The sequence below is a fragment of the Ciconia boyciana genome, chromosome 5 (assembly GCF_034638445.1).
Source record: "Ciconia boyciana chromosome 5, ASM3463844v1, whole genome shotgun sequence".
NCBI lineage: Eukaryota > Metazoa > Chordata > Aves > Ciconiiformes > Ciconiidae > Ciconia > Ciconia boyciana.
This window is the reverse complement of record NC_132938.1, coordinates 73,979,051-74,002,245: the sequence shown is the minus strand read 5'-3', so window position 1 is coordinate 74,002,245 and position 23,195 is coordinate 73,979,051. Positions and strand designations below refer to the sequence as shown.

Genomic DNA, 23,195 nt, shown 5'->3' with positions numbered 1-23,195 from the left:
TTAGAGTTAGTGTCCAAAACTTAGGCTGATGTAAATCAACATAGATCATTGAGCACAGTGTTGTCTGCACTGATTTTATAAACTATCAGTCTGCATTGTGAAGTTATTTCTTTTTTCTCTTTTTGAGAAGAGACTGCACCATGAGATGGGTCCCAAAAGGCTTGACACTATCACTTTTGAAACTATTTACATTCCTGACACTGCATAATAAAATTTTTATTCTGTTCATTTGTGACTTTTTTATTGCTCACTTTTGAAACATCGGGTTTTATTATCTTTCAGTCCTGTTATCAATACTGAGCAATAATAAGACTGTAATGACCTATTTTAATAAGCCTATTACAGATTTCTATGTTGATTTGACATACCTAAGTGTAGTAAAATGGTTTATGAGGAATAAACAGCTGAGTAATACCACATTCATATCCTTGGAGATGAAGTGATTGTAGATGAGAAATAAATAATTGAAGAAGACACAGGCTGGTGATTTTAGTTTCTGAACTCCTAAGTAATAATGGTGAGTCCATTAGACGCTACAGGGCTCTACGCTTGAGATTTAGGAACTTTATGGTTGGATGCCACATACAAACTTCCTGTGTACACATGCTTTCACATGAACGTACACATGCATTAATACAGATATAGATATGCTATTGGAGAGATTTATTCTCGAAAGTGTCTGAGTCCTAAAGGCCCTCAAGCCCTAAAGGGCTTCAAAGCAGGCTCGGGCATCTGCTTTCTGGCTCTGGCATGTATATGACCTTTCAGGAGCTTATGGGCTTGACTGGTCTGAGAGCGTACCTGCATATTCCGAAGCGTGCATACCTACAACATCGCCTTCTTAGCATTTTCAGGTACGGTTATATAGGAAAGGCAGAGATCTGTTTCTATATCTGTTTGCACCCCTTCTATATATTCATGTTGTGTGTATACAGAGCTTTGCTGCCAAGGCCTGGAGAGGTTGATGCTTCATGCTGTCTGGTGCCTCAGCCAGGTGCGCTAGGTATACTTTGAAGCCTAGCACAAAGGTTGACTCTACTGTGACAACTGTGTGCATTCATCTGCTTAGTAATACAAGTCCAGACTTCTTTAGGGGCAAACGTGCCTCCGATGCGACTGATCAAACAGCACCGAGCCAGCGTTTAAGGGGGTGTCTTTACCTTTGGGTTCCATTAGTCTGTATTAACAGCTGGCAGCATGAATGGTTATTGGCTGTTTTCTCTCTTGCTCGCTCACATCCTCACTACTCGGCTATTTGGACATCGATATTCTTCTGAGGAATATATTTATTTTCCAAACCAAACTACGCATGACTAAAATAACGCCTTATTCCCCATTTGAACACTCTACTCGGCATTTGCGCTTGGGTGTTTACAGAAAAGATTGCACAATCAGAAAGGAGAAGTGCCGCGATGTGACCAACCATTTAACACAGCTAATGAAGACTGTATTGAGAAGCTTGACTTGTTTTCGGAAAAGTATGAGATAAATATCTCTTAACCCCCCTTAAATTCTCAGAAATCAGTATTTTTTTCACAGATTCAAAGACATCAAACTATCTCCCTCCATGTACAGTCATGCAATGTCAAGTGAATGTTTTCTGTCTCTCCCAATTGTGTCAAAATTAATGGGTAAATTTAGAATTTGATTTTTATTTTGCACAATAATTTACGAGGAAATGAATGATATGAATTATATTGGCAAAAGTATGCTGTCACGCAGGACTTAACTGTATACAGCATTCTGAACAGAGGGAAGCTCCCTTAGCCCTGCACTCCAGCCGACCAAAAATTGTAAAATCATATTAATAAACCACACGTAGTATAATATAGTCACAGTAGTATGATAATATAGTCACGCACCTTTCACTTTTGTAAGAGCAAGTCACATTAGCCATGAAATATATTTAATATTGCTGTTTTCACTACTCCTGTGAGGAGATCATATTTACATATTTGCACTCTTGTCTTTAAATGCTTAAATTCTTTAATAAAAAACCTCATTTTCATTCGCTTACATAGAAGAAAGTGACCATGTTTGGATCATGGAAAAAAATCCTAATTAGGACAAAGATATTTTAAAAAATGAACACCAAGACCCTTGAAACTACAAATAATAAAGCCCCGTAATCTACCAGGGAATAGACCTTTCAGCTCTTTTACAATGTATTTACTCAATTTCAGTAAACAAGAGGCTTGGGATGTGGAGAAGTCGCTTCCCAAAACATAAGGGTAGCTGTTGTATCTTACCCAGGCAAATGGAAACCAGTCAAAGTGATTTTTTTAGCAATTTGATGTACAGTAGCCAGTGCATTATAAACCCATGATGCTAGCTTAATAAGCTAATTTAAGAGTAGCTTAATTTAAGAGTATAGTCAGCCACTAAATTGTTTTGGGGTAAAATGATGACTGCAAGAGATTTTGGAATGTGAGCAGACACTCACTTCTGTTGCTCATTTCTTCCTCAGCTGGGAAGATTTGTGCAGGCTCTGAAAACCCTCCTGCTGCAGAAACAACCTGAAATTTAGCTCAGACCAAAGGGAAAATAAAATATTAGAAATTCCTTTACTAAAAATGCTCATCTATTTTCAGTATGTATTTTTCCATTTTCTTTTTTACCTATCTGTATGTATTTCAGACATCTTTTTGCATCCCATACTATTCTTCAGGAACACTGAAACAAAAATTATCATGAACCTTTCAAAGACAGAAAAATAGTTTGTAATAATCATACACCGTGCATCTCCTTTTTATAAGGTACCATCAGAAATGTTTATGCATTATGCACTTATTCTAAGAAATTACAGTATGGTATGTATTCCAGAGATAACATGTCGGGGAATCTCCCCAGTATGTTTTAGTTTATTTTGTATGTTGGCATATATTCTGAATAATAGACAGAACTTGGGGATTATTTTTTTAATATTAATGTTATCCTATATATGGAAATACACAAGAAGATGTCTTAAGTGGAATAAACCAAACACTTTGACTACTGTATTGACATTTATGCTTGAGAAAGTTCAGGCCTGGAAGCTCTTGCACAGCAAGTTAAAAGGCCAATACCAGCCTCTGACCCAAAAGGGAACATTTCAGTTCGGGCTCAATCAATTGAAAATGCAGGGCAAAATATGCCTTTAGATGACATAGTTTGATTTACAAGATACACAAATATTTTCCATCAAGCTGAGCTAATTCAGGTTTGTATTTTGACTGTGTATGTAGAATAACTATAATTTATTTATGATCTATTAAGCAGATTGTTTCTAATGTGTAAGAAATCCTAATTAGGACCACTGTTTTTAAAAATGAAGCTCACCATTTCTTTTATATCCTGTCATCAAAGGCACAAAAGAGAAGGCTTTCGTTCTTGTTTTTGTTTGGTTTGGTTTGTTTTTCTCCATGCTGTCTATTGAATGTCAAGAGGCCGTACACATACTATTGTACAGTCATGTCTTTGAAGTCTCCAAAGAATTCCAGAATTCTCATAAAGGGTTTATTTCTTGAAATACATATTTCCCTCATGAAATCATGATTCCTGAGGAACCTGTGATGCCAAACCATCTGTAAGGGCTGTTGTCTTACAAGCAAATTTACTGGGGGGATCTGAGCATAGGGGAAACAGCATTAAATAATGTGTGGGAGTTTATTGTATGCCCCAGGGCCTCAGGAGGAGACAATGCCATGAAGAGAAACTCTTCCAGACTCACTCCCATTCACCCTTCTGGCCTACCAAGTCCTAGCTGCCACCCCTAAACGGGGCTTCAGGTGGAAGAACAGAAGGCCATAGACATCTGGGGACACAATGACATACAGATCAGGATCAGTATTAGTAGGTACTGCTGAAAAGTACATAATAAGACAAGTAGGTAAAAGACAAGGAAAATAATATTCAGAAGCACCAGCATACATAATTATGTTAATATAATGAAGACAGTGGTCCAGATACTGTACAGAGTGGCCCAAAGCCAGCACAGCTCACTGATGCAGGGTTACTTGGACTTGTTTAATCAACATAATTATTCCCACGACGCCCACCCTTGGGCAGGAAGGGGTAGCAGGAGTACAGTAAATATGCTATGAATTACATAAGCCTTTCCCATTTTTCTAGCGAGATCATCAATTACAAAATCATCTTTGATTTCATCCTGAGACCAGAACAGACAGCCAGGACTGAGTGATACCAAGGCAGGCTTTGCAGCTTTCCCTGGCCCATTTTGTACATCGTACACACGTGCCTCAGCCACCGCTGGTGGTCTGGGCAGCAGAGCCCTGTCCTGGGATGCGTACACCGTCCAACGCTTCCACTCAACTTCCCTGTGGTTTGCTCTTAAAGCATCAGTTGGTATGAAAACGTATTATGCGATTGAGGCCAATCAGTTTGTATATTGTCTGACAGAAGGCGGCATGTGGTACCTGGATTATGCTTGCTGGATGCCTATTTTCTTCTTTTACCTCATTTGAACATTTATATCTTAGAGTCCTAATGGAAATACATATACAAAACGTGTTTACTTGTAACTCATGACCCCGTTTTTACTGCTTCCTGATCAGAAATTTGCCTTTCTCAGGGACAGGGGCATTAATGAAGGTAAATATACAGTCATATTCTCCTTGTATGGCTGAATAATTTATCCCTTTACATTAGAGAGAATCAGCAGGTTTTTGAATGCTATAGATACCAGGGCAGCGCCCAAGCAACCATTGTGGAAGCCTCTGTTCTTTCCGATAAATTAGTAGAAGTAATGGGGTGGATCCATCTTATTATAGGAAAATGTATTAAGGCAGATTAATGCAGTTAGGCTGAATAACACCATAAAGTTGGGCGACGTGTTTCCCAGGTGCAGGCTAATGGACTGCAAGCCCCAGCGAGGAGTGTGGGGTGCTCCTTTCAGCTCTGAATGTGAAGGGAAATGAAGGCTGCTGCTGAGACTGAAAGGCTTCCTTACATGGGGACTGAAGTCTCTCTCCTGAGCCTGAAAGGCTAAAGTTTATTTTTCCAAGGGAAGCTTTCTTGGGTATCCTCTATTTCAAAAGGAAGAAAATAAAATTGGCTGTATTTACTGGTACAGCTTTTTGGGAAAAACAGGCCTGAAAAGCTACTTTTTACTTATTGAGAGTGCAAACAAAAGAATCCCGGGTCAAAGCTCACTCCTTTCGTAGTCTTTTATTTCTTCAGTATAGATTTGATTTCTGCATAGGTTTGATATTATCTAAACTATTTTGCTTGAATGCTGTCATGTCATTCTCTATATGGGTCCTGCCAAAAGAATATTGACTGTTGACTCTTTTCCTCTAAGGCTTTAAGGTGTGTTTTCAGAAGTGCCTCTAGGGCTTTTTGTTTCTTCTTATAATTCAAAAGAAATCTTGCATGTGCATCCTTTCTTTCTTCCTCTTTACATTCATCAAAAATGAACAAAGGACGATGTGGACAGTGAGTTACAGTCATACATAAACCATACGTCTATCTCAAGTTATTGCTGTGAAAACTCTGCTTTGTTGAAGACAGTATTTATGGAAAGCCTCTTTTGTATATCAATACTGTGGAAGTCACCAGGGGTACAACAAAGTAGTAGCAATTCTTTGTTGTTTTGGCTGTTCGGTTATTGCAGTTGCGCATGCATACCGTGGGCTGGTAGCAGAGATCTCCAGAAGGTCGGTCATGTAAGTGTATCCCTATCGGATCCCTCCGTAAGGCTTCAGAAGGTCTTTCTGCAATGGCAAACAACTTCCACTAACTTCCCGGGCTTCCAGAAATGCTAATCAGCAGTTCTAGTCTGCAGCACATTTATTACACCCTGACGTGCTGGAGACAGCCTATTACAAATAGAACTGCCTCATGAAAAATGCTGTTCCAGTGTTTTATAATAAAGTGCACCAATTAGATGCATTCATTAGGACAAACTGCTTGTCTTTTCTGATATTAGATCTTTTAAAAGGCACAATGCATTTCATAGCTCATTCCGCTCTGTATTATTATTAATTGAACAGAGCACATTACAAAGTTTTAATCCAATAACTGTAAATACATAATGAATAATATTTCCTTGGAGGCTGCCAGGGTTGCAGCAGCCTGCTCTACAGCTTTGCATACTCAGAGTAAGATATATTATTGCAAAGTCCCCTCTTCCCTTGCTGTAGGTTCCCCACAGATATTGCAGGGACATCGGCAGAGCAAGGAATATTGTGTGTGCAGTAAAAGACAAATGTGTCATTTGTTAAAAGGTAAAGTAGGAGCCAAGCCTAAAATGCAGCCTTTCAACTTTTTCTTGTTGAAAAGGGTCACATGCACCAGTTCTTCATGTTGTCTCGCAGATCCCTGGATGCCAAAAGGAAAACAATGTTTTAATTTTAGCAGCATGAGGATTCCTAACTGCAGCATATTATTTATAAAGGGTAAATGGCAAACACTAAATGAAGACAAAAGGAAACATTCTGTTCCTCTCTGGGGGAGCACAACATTATTATACAAGGTTGTGATTGGGCATAGTAAGATGAATTGAGCTGCTGTTCCTACTGACAAGAACATTACTTCTTAGATTCCTACTAATACATGAAGTAGCTGGCACTCCCTGGTTATATTTACGTAACGGATATGATCTACAGCAGAAGGACCCTGAACTCAATGATAAAGATATGGGTTTCTATATAAAAGAAGACTCTAGGGCACATTGAAGCGATTCCTGATTTTATTGTACATACTAATATTTTCATATGGAATAAGGATTTGCAGTAACTTATGCTTGGACAGTACTCAAGGTGCTTAGCAGAGCTAATTAGCTTGAAGAGAAGCAGTGCATTAATACAGTCCTATGACCACTAATGTAGCCCTATAACTTCCAATTCCAAGCTATTTTATGGTCAATCAGCATGAAAAATGGTCAGAGAGGGAGATAAGGTCTCTTTGTACATATCCTTGCAGCCGTATCTGTTAACTTCCTGAAAGTTACAGCAACATGAGTTATTTTCAGAAATTCAGATTTACACTCTTAATCAATGAGATTATATGTTTTTGCAGGATGTAGGCCTTTGGCACCTATGAATACATGGTCCCATAGTATTCTTTTCCCAGGACCTGATCCTGTGACAACTGAAAACACTAGGAGAGAATTTCAAGAGGAGTTTTGCACCTATTGTCCTTTTGGCTTGAAAATATCCCACAGCTGTGAAAATTCTAACACCTTCCGTCAAGCAGGATCAGATCATAGTGAAGTGAAGCACTAAAAATAAGAAAAAGGAAAAAATATCTAAGTATAGTAGCTCCTGAAAAGCTGCAAACCTTGGAGTATAGTAGCTCCTGAAAAGCTGAAAACCTTGGAACTGGTTTTCACAACAGATAGTAAATCTTAAATTTGCCATTCACTGGTTTTGGTGATATCACCAAATGCATGATGTTGCTGAGCATTGTTAGGACTCTGTGGATATCTAGGGTTATTAAAGGTTTCATTCTTTAATTCCCATTGCTTCATCATAATTCTATTAACTGCATGATGATGAGTCTGCAGAAAGGTAGTAGTATAACACACACCTTGAGGCAGGGACAGTGAAGCTACAGCACTATACTTTTTTAAGTAAAGTACTTCTTGAAAGTTCTGAAAGCACAAATTACAGTGACATGTGCTTTTACCTGGCAGAGTAAGATCAAATATTTATCCCATTTGATTGAAATGGTTCTAGCCTTTACCTAAGCCAATCGGGAAAATTCATAAATTTCATGACTTGGAAGGTTTTGTTGCTGAGGGCATATTCCATAAAATTCTTTCTGTTGGTATAAATAGGGCTGGTTAGTCCACATAGTAATTTTTGAAAAGAAGCGACTTCATGCCTGAAGATGAAATTTAGACACCTAAATCCTAAGTGTAATCCTAAAATCCAGCTCAACTACTGCCTAACTCTGGAGGCACCTGACCTCCATAGGTGCCTCCTTTTTAATCAGAAGATTCCCCGGGTATCAATAAATTGACTTTGAAGCATATCTAATTAAAACTTTGTCTGTAGAAGACTGAGCAGATTTACAGCATGTGGCTACAGGATGTTAACTCCTTAAAGATGTCTTATCCAGGACTGAGCTTCACCACAAATGCAGTAGTAGTAACTACTTTCATTTAAGGACATAAGGAAGAACGAGAACATTGACTCTGCTGTATGTGCTTCCACACATTTGTGCAGGCACACTCTTAAAAAAAGTAGTGACTAAAAAAATACCCTCAGGATGCGTGAGCATCAGCTTCAACTCAGTCCTGGGCTTAATCTAGAAAAACAGAGCAGACTTCTTCCTTCAGCTACATTTTATAAGAAAACTATACTCCATATCTTAAGGAGAGAAAACAAGTCCCTCCCTACCTTCAGCAGAGTTTTCTAGGAGCGTCTTCTCTCAATAACCCAGAATGGACATCTGAGTGTTAAGGAGAGAGTAAGAAATATGACCTTTTCCAGGACCATTTTCTGTTGGAAAGCTGACAGTAAAAATACCAGCCAGAATGGCAGCAGGCAGTTTAAAACAATCTCCAGACATTGCATTAATAACCTTGATGCATAGAGAGATTTCAGTATTATGTCGTATCAGCAGATATCAAAAAAATGAAGTGTCTGGACATTATGGACCTTAGGCCTGCTCTTCAGGTCAAACCCACAGGTTTTCTCCTAATGGGAAAAAGAAATGAGTGCTTATGCTTGGGTGCTTAATAATTCAAGCTGGAATGTAGGAAGCCGAACTTTCAGCATCTGCTCCAATTTCAAATGAACGAAATGAAATGAAGTGCTTGAATGAAAAACTCTTAAATAGGGAAAGCAAGGACTAAGGCCTGACTGCCATATTTCAGGTAATAATTTATCCACATTTATTCCTCAGCTAGAAGTAACTCTTAATCCTCCCATCTCCAAAGTCATCTCTCAACACAATTACATGTCTGTGAAACTATTCCAAGGGTTTTGGTTTTTTCACTAATACACAGTAAAAATATATTTTAAAATGTTAAAAAACCTTTTAAATGGAAAAATTCTCTTACAGTAGACCTCAAGTCTGTTTTAGTTAAAACACAATATGGTTCAAGTGTCATAAAACATTAAAAAAAAAATGCCATACCTCAGTTGTTTTTAAAATATTTAAATATTTTAAAACAATCTAAAATAAAGCAATACTGAAAGTCTTCAACAGACAGATTCAGGTATAAGAACTACCAAAAGAATTAATGATGGTGACGAGAGGGTTGGGTGTCTATGGGTAAGAATCAGGGGAAGGCCAACAAGGCAGATATCATGGTGGGAGTCTGTTACAGGCCACCCAACCAGGATGAAGAGGCAGACGAAATATTCTATAAGCAGCTAGGAGAAGTCTCACAGTCGCTAGCTCTTGTTCTTGTGGGGGACTTCAACCTACCAGATGTCTGCTGGAAATACAATACAACGGAGAGGAAACAGGCTAGGAGGTTCCTGGAGCGTGTGGCAGATCACTTCCTGACACAGCTGGTGAGGGAGCCAACTAGGGAAGGTGCCCTGCTGGACCTCTTGTTCACAAACAGAGAAGGACTTGTGAGCCATGTGATGGTTGGAGGCCGTCTTGGGCACAGCGATCACAAAATGGCAGAGTTTTTGATACATGGAGAAGTGGCGAGGGGGGTCAGCAAAACTGCCACCTTAGACTTCTGGAGGGCAGACTTTGGCGTGTTTAGGAGACTGGTCAACAGAGTCCCTTGGGAGGCAGTCCTGAAGGGCAAAGGAGTCCAGGAAGGCTGGACAGTCTTTAAGGAGGAAGTCCTAAAGGCACAAGAGCAGGCTGTCCCCAGGTGCCGAAAGATGAGCTGGCAGGGAAGAAGACCAGCCTGGCTGAATAGAGAGCTCTGGCTGGAACTCAGGATTTCTTTTTACCTACAAATTCCAAATCTTTTTTTTTTTTTTAATCTGAAACATTTCTTAAAGGCTTTCAAGTCTTTTAATAAGAAGGGTTAATTAAAATCCAGGTAGCGTTTATTTCACAGTGTGAGTGTGAACGTGTGTGAGTTTCAAATTCAGTGTGACACACTCTTCTCCCTCTGGCTTTCACAGTGAATTGAACACTTAAGTCCCTTCAGCAATTTTGGAAATCTCAATTTGTAGCAATTAAGATGAGAAGCCATTACTTGATAGAAAGAAAGAAGAGTTAGTTAAGTTGAAGAAATGTATCTAGATTCCTTTTAAAATAATGAGCATACACAAATAAAAGGGGAATTCTTGCCAGAATTCTACAACCCCCTTTTTCAATTTGCATATTAAATTGTACATCTACCAGTTTCTGTTAATTCAGCAAAATAAGAACTTCTTCTAAAAGTAATTGCATTATTAGTCTACCTTGGCAGTAATGATCCTAAGGTGAAGGTAGCAAGTAATCGTATTTCTAGCAGTGTCTTCTTTTTAATAATTAGTTGTAAAATTACGTTGTGCCTTTTCTGCTCTTGAGAACTTTTCTCTCATCTTCTGCACTGAGCCGTATTTAAACTAAAAGCAGATTTATGCTAAAAAGGCAGCCTTCTCAAGATTCTTTTGGTTAATACTTGTTCAGCACGTCCGAAGCCAATATTCTCACACCTTTTTCAGTTGTAAATTTCTTTACCAGGCATTATTTTAATTTTCATTAAACTTTTCCATACTACTTCATCTGCTTTATGCAATATGAAAATAGAAATAATACCCTTGTTTATAAAAGGTTTAACCAATTATGAGAACAGGGACACTGGAAAAGCAGTAACAAAACCCTGGCCAAACAAACAAGGAACGAGCGACCACCTCTCCCTCTACACCTACAGCTCTCACAAAGAGTAGTTTTAAAAATCTAACAAACATTGGTAGCATACTAGTTGCCATATATCTTTATAGAAGTTTTATCTTGCTTTTGCTTTCAGGTTTCTTTTGGCATTTATCTGGGTCAAATGGTATTTATATATATTAAATTCTATTAATATTAAAATATTCCCTGTTCTCTCCTTACTGCCTAGACAAGAAAAAAAAATTCTCTATTCACCATCTCTATCGATTAAAAAATAAGTTACCACAAGTGTGAATTTAAGGGAAATGTTTTCTAGCAAATCCTAGAAACATGGAGCCTACTATAATCTCTCAGAAGACTGTCAGCTGTTGTTTATTGCATACATTGACCAAAGGCTAGAAAAAGCAGTCCTGTATCACAGATCTTTTATGTTTAAACAGAACTAAAATGTTCCCTTTACACATTCGTTTTTCATCAACTAGAAAGATGCTGAACTCATGTGTAAATGTAGAACCCAGAAAAGGAAAAACACCCAACAGAATAAATGGTTGGGGCTGCTCCAGTGAATACAGTGAGACAGTGAAAATGAATTTCTTTTCATCCTGATGGCTTGTTTTCTTACTGTACGTTGTTGCATTTTATGAGTCACTCCACACTATGCAAAGAAAAGGCTTGCCACTATAATTTAGCATGTAAACTCATTTTTTTATTTTAAAACAAAACAAAACAAAAACAAAGGTAGAGAGATCAGTGTCAACAGTGTAGTATTATTTCTGTCTCCCCACCTGTCATTAACATCATTTATTTATTCCAGGTCATGCAGGCATTAAGCAGTAATTACTTGCTTTGTTTAGACAAGTCATTCCATTTAGAACTATAGCAATTAGAGATTCTTAAAGAGGAAATTTAATTGTATCGTTTATAATTTTTCTACTTTTAATTCTAGAAATGTCATAGTCCTAGCTGCATTTTTACCTAACGTATTTTATTTAGTACATATCAGGATGGCATAATTTCTTTTTACACCGAATACTGATTAAAGCCCTGTTCTGCACTACAGTCTTATTTCACATTTTGAATGTTTACAAATACTGAGTTCAGGGAATAATTCCCATTTAATCTCTTTGAAATGGTATTGAGGTTGGAAATATTTTCTGTGTACATGCACAAGCTATCCAGTGTCAAACAGAAAGCAACATAATTAAGTTTTCTATGCTTGTAGTCTTAATTTTTTTTTCCTAAGGAAACTGAAGCAATATACTCTGCTTTTACTACCCAAGGGAATATTAAGCTTAAGGACTGCACTGAAATTTCAGGGGAACAGGGAAGTGGGCAGATCAAAAGAGTTGCCAAAAAGGAAATGGAAGATCACTTGTAAAAACCAAAACTCGTATTCGAGAGGTAACTCAGACTGATTACCTGTTCTTCACTGAGCAGTATGGTGGAGGGAACATTTGTCATCTAAGTAGTCCAAAATGAGCAGCAATGATAAGCAGTAATGTGCATTACTAAGAGTACTTACACGACCTTGACTGGCTACGAGAATTATTTAATATGATCCGTCATTTTTTTTCTCCACAACACCCATAAGTTAAGAGTTTGCAAATGTTATCCTGGCACTGCCAGAAACAGATTCACATTGACCTCAATATGTCATCAGAAAGGTTTTCTGGAAATTCTTTTGATTTCCGTATGGCATCTTAGTATATTGGAAAGACAAGTGTTCTGTTATTTCTTTAGTCAAGCAAAGCACTCTTTTTTATTGTTACAAAATATTTATTCACGTCACATTACTTTACAAAGTAGTATTTATTCTGCACCAAATAGTCCAATGAAACAAACTTTCAGTTTGATGAATGGTGGCTATATTGAAAAGCTGAATTAGGCAAGATCAAATTTATTCTGTCGCATAAAGTAGATGTTAATTGCATTTATTCAGTCCGATCGTTAAAACATTGGAAGATCCTGCAGTCAGGGTTATGAATTAGCACAACTGAGTCCAAAGGATACAGTAATGTACATATGGATGCGTATTTCTGTGTGTCTTGGAGTGTACTTTTGGTTTTTGTAGTTGTGATCTGTGCTGTGACTCTAGGGAAATGTCACAAAAATGGAGATTACCCCACTCTACTTTAGATTATGTACAGTTTACATATTTCACGGTTTTTAAACTCAAACACCAAACAGATTGCTCACATTTTCTCCAGTGCAATTCTTCTCTATTGTGCACTCAGAACCTCTAGCAAGTGGATCAGGATGAGCGTCACAGATATCTCTCTCTAAAAAAAAAAAAGAAGAGTTCCCAAGTAGCACATTAAGGGTCCCTCCTTCTCTAACCTCTGTTCTACTTCTATCTGCAGACATTTTATGATGAGAGATTGAGGTTTCACTTGTGAGGAGAAAAGGCGTCTCATCTGCTCAGATGGAGGGACAGCAGACAAGTACAGAATCGGAGGCAGCGCGCGCAACCCTCCCCGCAGAGCGGCGAGAGCCAGGTGAACGTCTGCAGTGGGTATCCTCGTGCTTCGGATGAAGTCCCCTCTCTCTCTCCCTTCTGCTCCCAGCTTCGGCTGAGACCCAGGCAGTCATAAACTGCTCGGCATTAGCCTGCTGCCATGTTTGCTGATACGGAGTCAGTCTTGTCCCCGACTAATGACAAGCAAATGGTCTGTAGTGGCATGTGCGTGCAGGGACAAGTTTCACAGGTGCCAAAAGCATACCCAGGGTAAGACGGCTACTGTTTTCTGGGCTGCAAGAGTTAAACCTGGCACCTGCTTACTCCTGGTTGGAACAAGCTTGCTGGATAAATGTGAAGGGAAGAGTAGTAGCAAATGTTCAGTTAAGGGAGAATTGTCAATGTGAACAACATTAGAAAAATTTTAAATTCTTAAACCATTTGTTACAGTACTTCAGCTTTTATTTGCACTATAGAAATATCAAAATCTCAATCTGAGATCCTAAAACCAAAACTTTTTTCCCCTAATTTTGTGGTTTTGTTTACAAAACAATTCTTAAGAAAAAAAGAGTAAAGTGATTCTAACTCAAGACTTAATCTTACATATTCATATTTCACCCAAATACTACTTTTGTTCACAAAAGAAAATATCCTCTAGTTCAATCCTAACCGTTTTCACATACTAAATATTATTGGACTAACCACTATAGTTTTCCCTGTACTGCTTCTATACAGGTACTGGACAACAGTCAAGAAGTTCTTCCTGATCTTCTGCTTACTGATGTAAATCAAAAATATCTTCCATGTAGAAAAAGGCATTACTCTAGTTTATATGACATCCGAGTTAGATTTTCAGAGAGCAAATGTTACATGATGGTTTGAGAAACAATTAGCAATATGTGTTTGGGAGAAGCCAGTCTTGATACTACATTTGAACTGAATTTGAAACTGTTACATTTATGTTATTTTTGTATTTTTTGTTTTGTTTTGCAGTCTGGTTGGTTGACAAAGTCTAAAAATTTGTTAAAAATCGGAAGGAGATCTCCAATATTTGAAAATGATACGATAATACTGAAGATTATTCAGAACAAAGATGTGGTGTGTCAATAATCAACAGGTAAATTGCAAAAGTATCAGAAGTTCTTGAATATTTCTATTTAAATGAAACTAGCAAACACCAAACAGTTTGCAGGTAATACAAACTGTATTTTTACAAGTATTGTTCTCGTCTGTCAGCTTTGAAACCCCTCTTACTGTTGACTCCAAGTTTCTTTGTTGCAATATTTATAAACCTGCTCTCATGTGCCTTTTAAGAAAATGTGAATTAACCAAATAATGAAGCTAAAATTATAATCTGTTTGATAGCTGTTTGAATAGAAAATCAAAAACTTGCTGTTATCCAGCAGCACGCTGGAGACTGCCTTCTTTTACCAAAAGGTACTCGTTTTATTACTTGTAAAGATAAAGACTAATTAAATGTTACACAGCCTTTCAGTAATTCAAAAGCTCCACTAACGAGGAGTACCATCCTGTTAAAAAAGTAATAAGGCAAACAGGTCGGAAGAATGAAGAGAGCCCGTGGGAGCACAGCACGTGCACCGAGTGCCACCAAAGCGGCATGCAGCTCCATTTGCTGCTGTGCCCACGCAGAGCAGTGGCTGTGCAGTGGGTCACTGTGACCACCCTCTGCCACTGTGGCAAGAGTATTTGTCGGCGCTTTTAGAAACAGAATCACAGAATCACAGAATTGTATAGGTTGGAAAAGACCTTTAAGATCATCGAGTCCAACCGTAAACCTAACGCTACCAAGCCCACCACTACACCATGTCCCTAAGCACCTCATCCAAACGTCTTTTCAATACCTCCAGGGATGGCGACTGAACCACTTCCCTGGAAACATAGCGATTCAAACCGTACATCTCATACAAGAAATCTGACCATTCAGGAAACTGTGAGAACCCTTTGACTCCAGTGTGGGAAATTACTCAGGACCGGCATGGACAGAGTTCACAGAAAACCCACATACCACAACTCTGCAAACGTATTTGCATGGATAAACCTTGGTGTCTTCTGGTATGTCTTCTGGCTGTGAGCAGGCGGCATATATCAGACCATTCTTCCTGATGGATTTTGAGTTCAAGGCTCACAACATACCAAGGTCGCTATGGGGCAAGGTGGAAAGTAAAGTTACAAATCACTCTGGGTTTCTTACCTTCCTGCCCAGCTGAACATGCTGTATAGCCTTTTTTACCAGAAGCTGCTTTCCATTTCCTTCTGTGGTTTTTACAGAAAGACAGGATTCCAGGCTGGTCAGGTTGCGTGTATAGACACATAGCCACAAATATGTGTGAGTTTGTATATATATGTGTGCATATGTGCGTATATATAGGTCTGTGTGTATGTAGTACATACTCATGTACATGCATTTTATATGCCTATACATGTTTGCAAGTTTTCCAGTGGTCGGTCTGACTGTAGGAAGCCGTGGATTAATATGACTTCCCTGTGCGCTCCCCTTACGCTCAGTTTCCCTTGGACTAGCCGAGTCCCTTGGGACGGCAATGAGTTAGAAAAACGCTGTATTTTGAATACTTTTTTCAGCATCATCTGGAGCGGAGCCCTAAGTGAGTGGAAGAGAGCTTAACCCTCTCCTCCGTTCAGGTGGGTAAGGGGGGAACTAGGAGTGAACCTGAGCCATCTGGCTCCCCAGGTGCAGGGGAACAAACGCTGCTTGAAGGGGGTTAAGTGTCTCATTTCTGAAGACATAATCAATAAAGGCAGGGATTAGGCTATTCCACCCCGGATGAAGTCTAAGGGCACAAGTTTAGCTGCAAACTGTAGGTTTATCCACCTGTTTGTGGTTGGTATTTCTTAGGACTCCAAGTGATTGCAATACAGGGAGGAAGGGTTGGGTTTTTCTTTAATTTTATATTTTGGTGAGTAAGTGCAGTCAAGGTTATTCAAGCTTAGTGCTGGGTTTCTTTAAATAGAGGTGAATGAAGGGTTAATACCTCATCCTAGGAGTTTGGAATGACATTTGAGCATGAAAAGCAAGATTCATTTAAATGTGAACCTTTTCAAATTATATTTTCTGTGAACTGGTGCCAACTCGATTACAGAAACGGCTTTTGTACTGATCTGATTAGTAAACTGCCTGTTTGTTTTAAATCTAATACAAATGCTTAAATTTAGTGACATGCATATATTGTATATATTCATTTGTTTTGAGTATTGGTGATTCTGTCGTTCTTAAACAGTCTGTTCTGGGAAATAATGTTAAGGAAGAAAAAATGACCTTTACTTAAGAACTCTTTAGAAGGGTTACACAGAGAAGGAATATGCAAAACAAAATTCATTTTCTTATATATATTACAGCTACTAAAGGATCTTGCTGTTGGGCCCTACAAGGGACTAAACTTTATTTAGACTCTCCTCCTTCTATCTCTAGAGTAATGCGAAATAGCCTAACTGTTAATGAGAATCAAAGTCACCATAAAAATTCTGATATTTATTCCCCTACATGAAAGATCAGTGATTCTGTGACTTGCTGATTTCCAGTTTGATAAGTTGTGTAGTCCTCGTGATGTTCATCACCGCTGCTATGGGTTACGTTCAGACAGAGACTGGTAGTGGAGCAGCTTGCTGGCATCTGGATGCGATAAGAGGTCATCTAGCAATGCCATGCCAGGTGATGCATCTGTTATGTTCACCACAGAAAAAAATTACTTTCTGCACAGTCTTGTCAGGAAAAAAAAAGGTTCAAAGTATCATTCACATGGAAGAAAAAAAAGGCTTTGTAAAAAAGAAATCATAGGAACTTCAGTCTTGCTTTTAAAGACTTTCTAAAGGGGGCAAAGAAATATTTTTTTATAAAACACAGCCAGACCATAAATTTGGAAAAACTTTGTTGTTTCTCAGTAACAAATACATCAATAACCTAAATTAAGTCAGGCTTAGTTGTCTTATACCCATCCAGAGTATAAAGGTTATTAACAATATTTGAGCTTCTAAAAGCCCTGGGTCCTGAAAATCTTCTGTTTCACTCTTTGGAGCTGGCAGGACTCAGTGATACGGCAGAGATATGGTTATATCTCACGTATGAGTTCCCTGAACAGTGAATTGTTTTTTCCAGACAACGCTAACTACTGAAAGCCTATGATACAAGATGATGATGGTCTTTGAGTAATCATTGCATAGATATGATGGAAAGAGGTACATACATCCTACAGACGTCCTATATTCCTTATTTCAGCATACCACTGCATAGATTGTACCAGTAAATGGGTATAGAAATAGCTTTCCTTGAACTTTGTCAGCGAAATGCAAATATGGCACAAAATCTTTTCTCCAAAGAGTTAGGTTCATATTTATGTGAACTGCTTAACTCCAATTTCCTTGTTCAGTATTTCTTTGCCAGAAATAAAGTGGATTCCATCAACAAGCTGAGATATAAATCTTGAATGACTGAGACCTTTGGGAACTGGTTGGAATAATGGATTGAATGTCATCTGTGTATGCAAAGTTGACAGAATCTGTCAATCTTTAGGAAAGCTTTGATGTGTGTGTGTTTAGATACCTGTGTGTCTAAGGTGACTGTACTGTGAGAGTCCTTAGTTTAAGTGACAGCATATTGGATCATTAATCTGGCCCCTCATTCTTACGGTGCCTACCAGATTTCAAGGCAACTGAGGGAACAGTCACATGTTCCTTTTGGAAAGAGCTGGAGTAGTTTAAATGCCTTAAGAGCCACTACTTCCATGCAGAAAGTGTTTGCTTCCATAAAATAGTCATCTGGGTGTGTCTTCATGCACTGCAATGCCCAAATCTGCATTTTGGCTTACACCTTTTTGACTTAATTTGACTGCACTGGTGCAGATAAGACAATTCTGACTTTCCACTTTGCCAGCTGAGTTCTGCGGTTTGTAAATTCCAGCTCGGGAGTGGTGATGACCAGCTGTAAGTGACAGCACTGTTAGTCACTCTTGTATGCCTGGAAAAAAAGTGTCTATCTGTGTCCTGAGTAAACGTGAGTATCAGAGATACCTGGAGAAGCTGAGAACGTCAGAGAGCTTTGAGAGAAAAGGATTTTCAGAAAAGTGTTCTTTCCATTGAGAAGTTCTCAGCTGAGAATCTCCCCTGCTTCCCAGATGAATGTATCCTGAAACAGAAACGTGTGAATCATGCTGCTCATCTTAACAAGTATCCTCATCACCTCTGCCTAGGGCCAGTGCTTGAGAGACTGTGAAATGCACCGAGAATGGGCATTCTCGGCACATGGCTTCACCGAGGGGTAGAGATACCACTACACGAGCATGCTTGTTGTAAGTGGAGCACACTGAACAGCATGTGGCAGAAACCACCGTAGAGCTTCTCCAGGTACCGCAAAACCACTGGTTTCACTTCTGAGACTGTCAGCAGCCCTCCTGCTCTTCTCTGGGCTTCTGCTCTTATGACCTGGAGGTAGGCCTGTATGTTGCCAAAGGTCACCCTTGATTTTTTGTCTTGAATGGGGAACACAGAAGACAACTTGGTCCTACCCAGCAAAACATGATTATCCCACCTTCCAGCACGCAGCACAGAGACAGAGCAGGTATCTGGCAGCATTCCAGACCTGCGTGTAAAGGGAGCAGAGAAGGAAGAGGGCGAGTGACTCCCCCGCTCTCTATTCTGGCAGGGAACGCTTACCTGATAAAAAGACTTAGTTGCCTCCTTGCATGCTGTAACTCCTTTCCCTCTCTTTAATGCCCAACTGTGCTATCTGACCTGAGCCAGCCAGCTTTCCTTATCCCTGATTTTCTGATGACTATTTGCAATTTGAACTCATCTAATAATTGATTATATTATGTTAAAATGATGGATCGTTCTAGGCAGACCAAAAGCAGTAGATATTTGTTACTGCTTTCATAGTTAGCATTCAAGGACAGCCTACTGCAAGCTTCACTGGAGCCACCTCAAGGGCTTTTCTGAGAACTGGTGAGGGAGCTCCCTCCTTCCAAAGGAGAACATTTGTAGGGGAACTTTCTCATTACCCCCCAAAAAATAAATTTTTTAAAGACTGCAAATAAATAGATTTTATATTATTAACCTTATCTTTTTCTCCAGGTTTATTTTGCTGTAGAATTTCTCTGTAATTGGACCCTCTCAATATCTTGTGGTCTATCACTCTCAAGTGAATTACTTAATTCATTGCAGCTTTTAACATTGAATTTCTTGCACAAAGGAGATGTCGAATGTACTGTCTTTTCTGTGTTATGTTATTTAGCTTTATGAATAAGTTGAAAGGTATAATGATCATCTTTGGTACCCTAGAACAGAAGAAGAGTTCTGGGAGAAAGAAATAGAAAAGTTAAATTAATTTTTTGCATTGCTAACAATTCATAATATATTAATGAAAATCCTCACATGCACCAGTGTCCTTAAACTTCAGGCTTGGAGCTATTTTTTCTGTATTTATAATTCCAGAGCACATAAAACAATTATTATACTGTGGTTTAATATCTGAACATTAGCACAAGCACAGGAAGCTTGCGGATTCTAGAGGAAAATCCTGATGCATGTACTATGTCTCAGTTCAACAACTTATACTATCCCTCAGCCACTGGATAGTTTCCCACAGCTGGTAGACGGCAAACCTAGACAGAACTCCATAAACATCGATCATTTATTTCATTGCAAAGTTAGCTTTTTTAGTTTAAATTGCAAATGAGATTGATTTGAACCAACCTGACAAAATTTGCAATGAAGTAAATTATGGACTTTCATCTCTTGAGCTTCAAAGCTCATCTGTGAGAAGTGGGCAGGTGGAAAAGAATAGTTCTTCTGGAATTAGTCCATTTCAATAAAATGGTTGGGTCTAAACTGTCCTGCAGGAGTGTGCCAAGATCTTGGTCTCCCAGAGGACGACTTAGCTCATGGGCCCTTATGCTCAAGTGTCTTCTCCACAGATGCGGAGTCAGACCGTGCTACATGTCTCTCATTTTAGACCTGCCTCTGAAAATGTAAGACATATACCGGAAGAGAAAGCAAACCAAAATGTTGTGTTATATCGTTTCCAAAAAGGGTTATTTGTACGTTTAAACTTTCATTCTGAATGTACATTTAAAAATTAATTAAGAATACTAAAGTTTTACAAGCATTTCAGATGGCTTTAGTGGTCTAAATTTCCTGTACTCAGGAGTAAGTATTGTACCTAACTGCTTGGGTTTTGCTTTTTATTTCGACCAGAAAATACATTACTGGTTGCTTTCTAACCACCTATTTTTAGTGCTCAGTATCTGACTTGCTAAAGACAATGGCAAAGGTCTTCACGAATTTGCTGAACACCGCAGCCTTTTTAGGCTGTATGGAAACAATGAGGTCTATTAAGAACAAGATATTTTTGTACATCTTTTTAACCATCTTAAGTAAGAAATCTTGGAAGAAAATAATCGGTTTCTAAATTAGAGCAAATATTTGAAACAAGATTCATAACTTGGATTTCACTAGTGCTCAGTTACACAAAGCATCTAAAAATTTAAAGCTAAGGGTTAAAACTGTAAGTTAAAGGAATAAGTTAACAATACAAAACGTTTTACCTGAAGGATATCAAACATCTAAAAAATCGCTATTAGACAAATCAGAGAACTGACTGTTCTCTAACCTAGTCTGTTGGTATTCTCAAAGGAGGTAATCATTATGTAATTATTTTCTTGAGACAGACAGCATCATCAACCACTTTTTTATGAATTTTATGATATGCTAATTTCCCATCTGTCCCAGGTAATATAGACTCTACACTTTAGTTCATTCACCATAACTTAATAGCAAAATTGCAAGAACTAAATGTCTGTTCAGTCCTTCTGAAGGTTAGGTATAGATGAAAATCTTCCTGTTGTTCGTACTGGAGGGAGCGTTCCCTCTCAAACATGTCTCTAGCATCAGTTATCAATGCCTTCATGTTGACAGTCATCAACAAAAACCACTTTCTTGGTATGGAAATCCAGGCCCAGATGCTTACAGGATTTGTAATACTTACCCATAGCAACTTCAGCAGGTGCAAACAGATGGCTGACATTTCTGTTAGGCCATAAAATGCAGAATACTACTGTCCTGCTACGCCTAACTGGAATCAATTAAGTATGAAGCAGGATATCAGGCTATGAATCACAAGTCATTTGTTTCCTGTAAATTGCATAGTTTGTTGGGGGGTTTTTTTAATGCTTCATTTCATGGAAGCCCCAGGGGTGGCAGGAAAAGCAGCAAAAGAGGGAGGTAAGTTCATACTCGAAGCAGTTTGAACTTAAGTTGGAAAGTGAGCTTCCCTGTTAAAATCTCTGAGAATAAAGCTAGTTTTGAAGGTTACTGCCACACCCCACCTCTGGTGTCATGTTCCTTCTCGTACGACCTCCTGAACTCCTTTCTAAAATATGCTGGATCAATTACTTATGCTGTGCTTATATGGCTAAAACAGAACCAAAACAAATAACGATAACCTTTCTTGAAATTATTTTTCTGAGCTTGATTGTTTCACTAATGCTCTAAGAATAGTTGTATCAGGACAACTAATGGATGCAGAAATCTGCAGCAGAAGTAGCTTCAAGGGACGTTTAAGAGCTTTTTAGCCAGCTTTGGGAACTCAGAGTCTAATATTTAGATAGAACAAAATTGCTGTAAACAGAGGCAACTGAGTGGAAAAAGGACAGAGGGCAGAAAAAACTTCAAATGTGAAATGCAAAATTAAAACAAAAAGGAAAACATTATTAAGAATCTAAAAAAACCCCACTATTTTTCTTCCTAGTTCTGATTTGTATAGTGAAATGTAAGAAGAAGGTGTAAATATGATAACAGAAATTTCATTTCACATCATGCTCCTGTTTTATGTCTTCAGTTTTCTCTGAGTCAATCACAGTCCTTTGCTAATTACTGCCACAAAGCTGAATAAATGGCAAAGGGAAATAAGCAACATTTGTGTATAGGGTGAGTGTAGTGACATTATCTCAGAAGAATAAGTTGATGTGACGATGTTTTAAATATGAGCTGGCAACTGCTAGTGAGCTTGCACTGCCTGTTTTTAACCTTTAATTTGTGAGAATGCTGTGAATAAAGATTAACTTCCTTTACTTAATATTTATTTTTGCAGTGCCTTCAAATTGGAGCTGTCATCATTAATGTTTTGAAAAGTTGCCCAGTTTCCCAGTGCTTTCTGTAGGTTCCTGTTTGTCACCTGATTCACTCTTCCGGTGAGGAAGAGCGGAGGACCAGTGGAGGTCTTTTCTTGTGTTACCCAAACAAGGAGGATTTCATAGTCTAGAAGATTCAGAGTAAAATGAAAATTCACAGATGTTCATATTCAAAGACTCGTACACTATTCACATACCTTTCAGGTAGCCTTGAGCTACCTCAGGCTCTGGCCTCCATTAGTTAACCTCCAAAATATGTCATGGAAAGAACACATTGAATCCAGAGGAAGTGATCAAATCCATACAATTTGTTGCTAGGCATAAATGTTCAGATCTAGATTTGCAAAACTTCCTGAAAAGCAAAGAAATTCTAGTAAGTATTCTCCTTTGCTTTCTCCACTCCCACCCTCCCCGTGCCTCAAACCACAGGATTTATGGAGCTTGGGGAGTGTAACTATGATGTGAAGAGCACAGGTTTAGTGGCTGAATAAATCTTTGCATCCTAAAAGAGCAGCTCAGCCCTGTAAGACGTAACAGTTCAGAGCTCTTTAGTTGTCTCAGTATCCCTTTAATAATCCTGCATTAACTTCCATGTATACTTTGACATTCACTGGCGAAGGGTATAGAAGCCTGATCTGCCACCCACCCACTTATTCATTCACCGAAGTATTACGATTTTCAGATTAATTATTAAATCTCATTGTTTTTGCCTAACTGCCATGACTATCCAAGTGAGGAATGTTTTAAAATTTTATATTTGAGACAGAAAATATTAAAAATGAAGAAAAAACAGATTCATTCAAATTATCTTTTTGTTTTGAGCCAAACTGAAAATCAGTTTC

At 38.5% G+C, this 23,195-nt stretch overlaps 1 long non-coding RNA gene across 1 annotated transcript in view; it reads left to right on the top strand.

Annotated features, from left to right (window-relative positions):
- LOC140652066 (uncharacterized) overlaps positions 1–14,276 on the top strand; it is a 135,527-nt gene extending 121,251 nt beyond the window's left edge. Inside the window, exons 2-3 of the long non-coding RNA XR_012042644.1 lie at positions 13,101–13,235; positions 14,189–14,276. This is a non-coding gene — a long non-coding RNA (uncharacterized lncRNA). The remainder of the gene's footprint in view (positions 1–13,100; positions 13,236–14,188) is intronic.
- Positions 14,277–23,195: the final 8,919 nt, after the last annotated feature.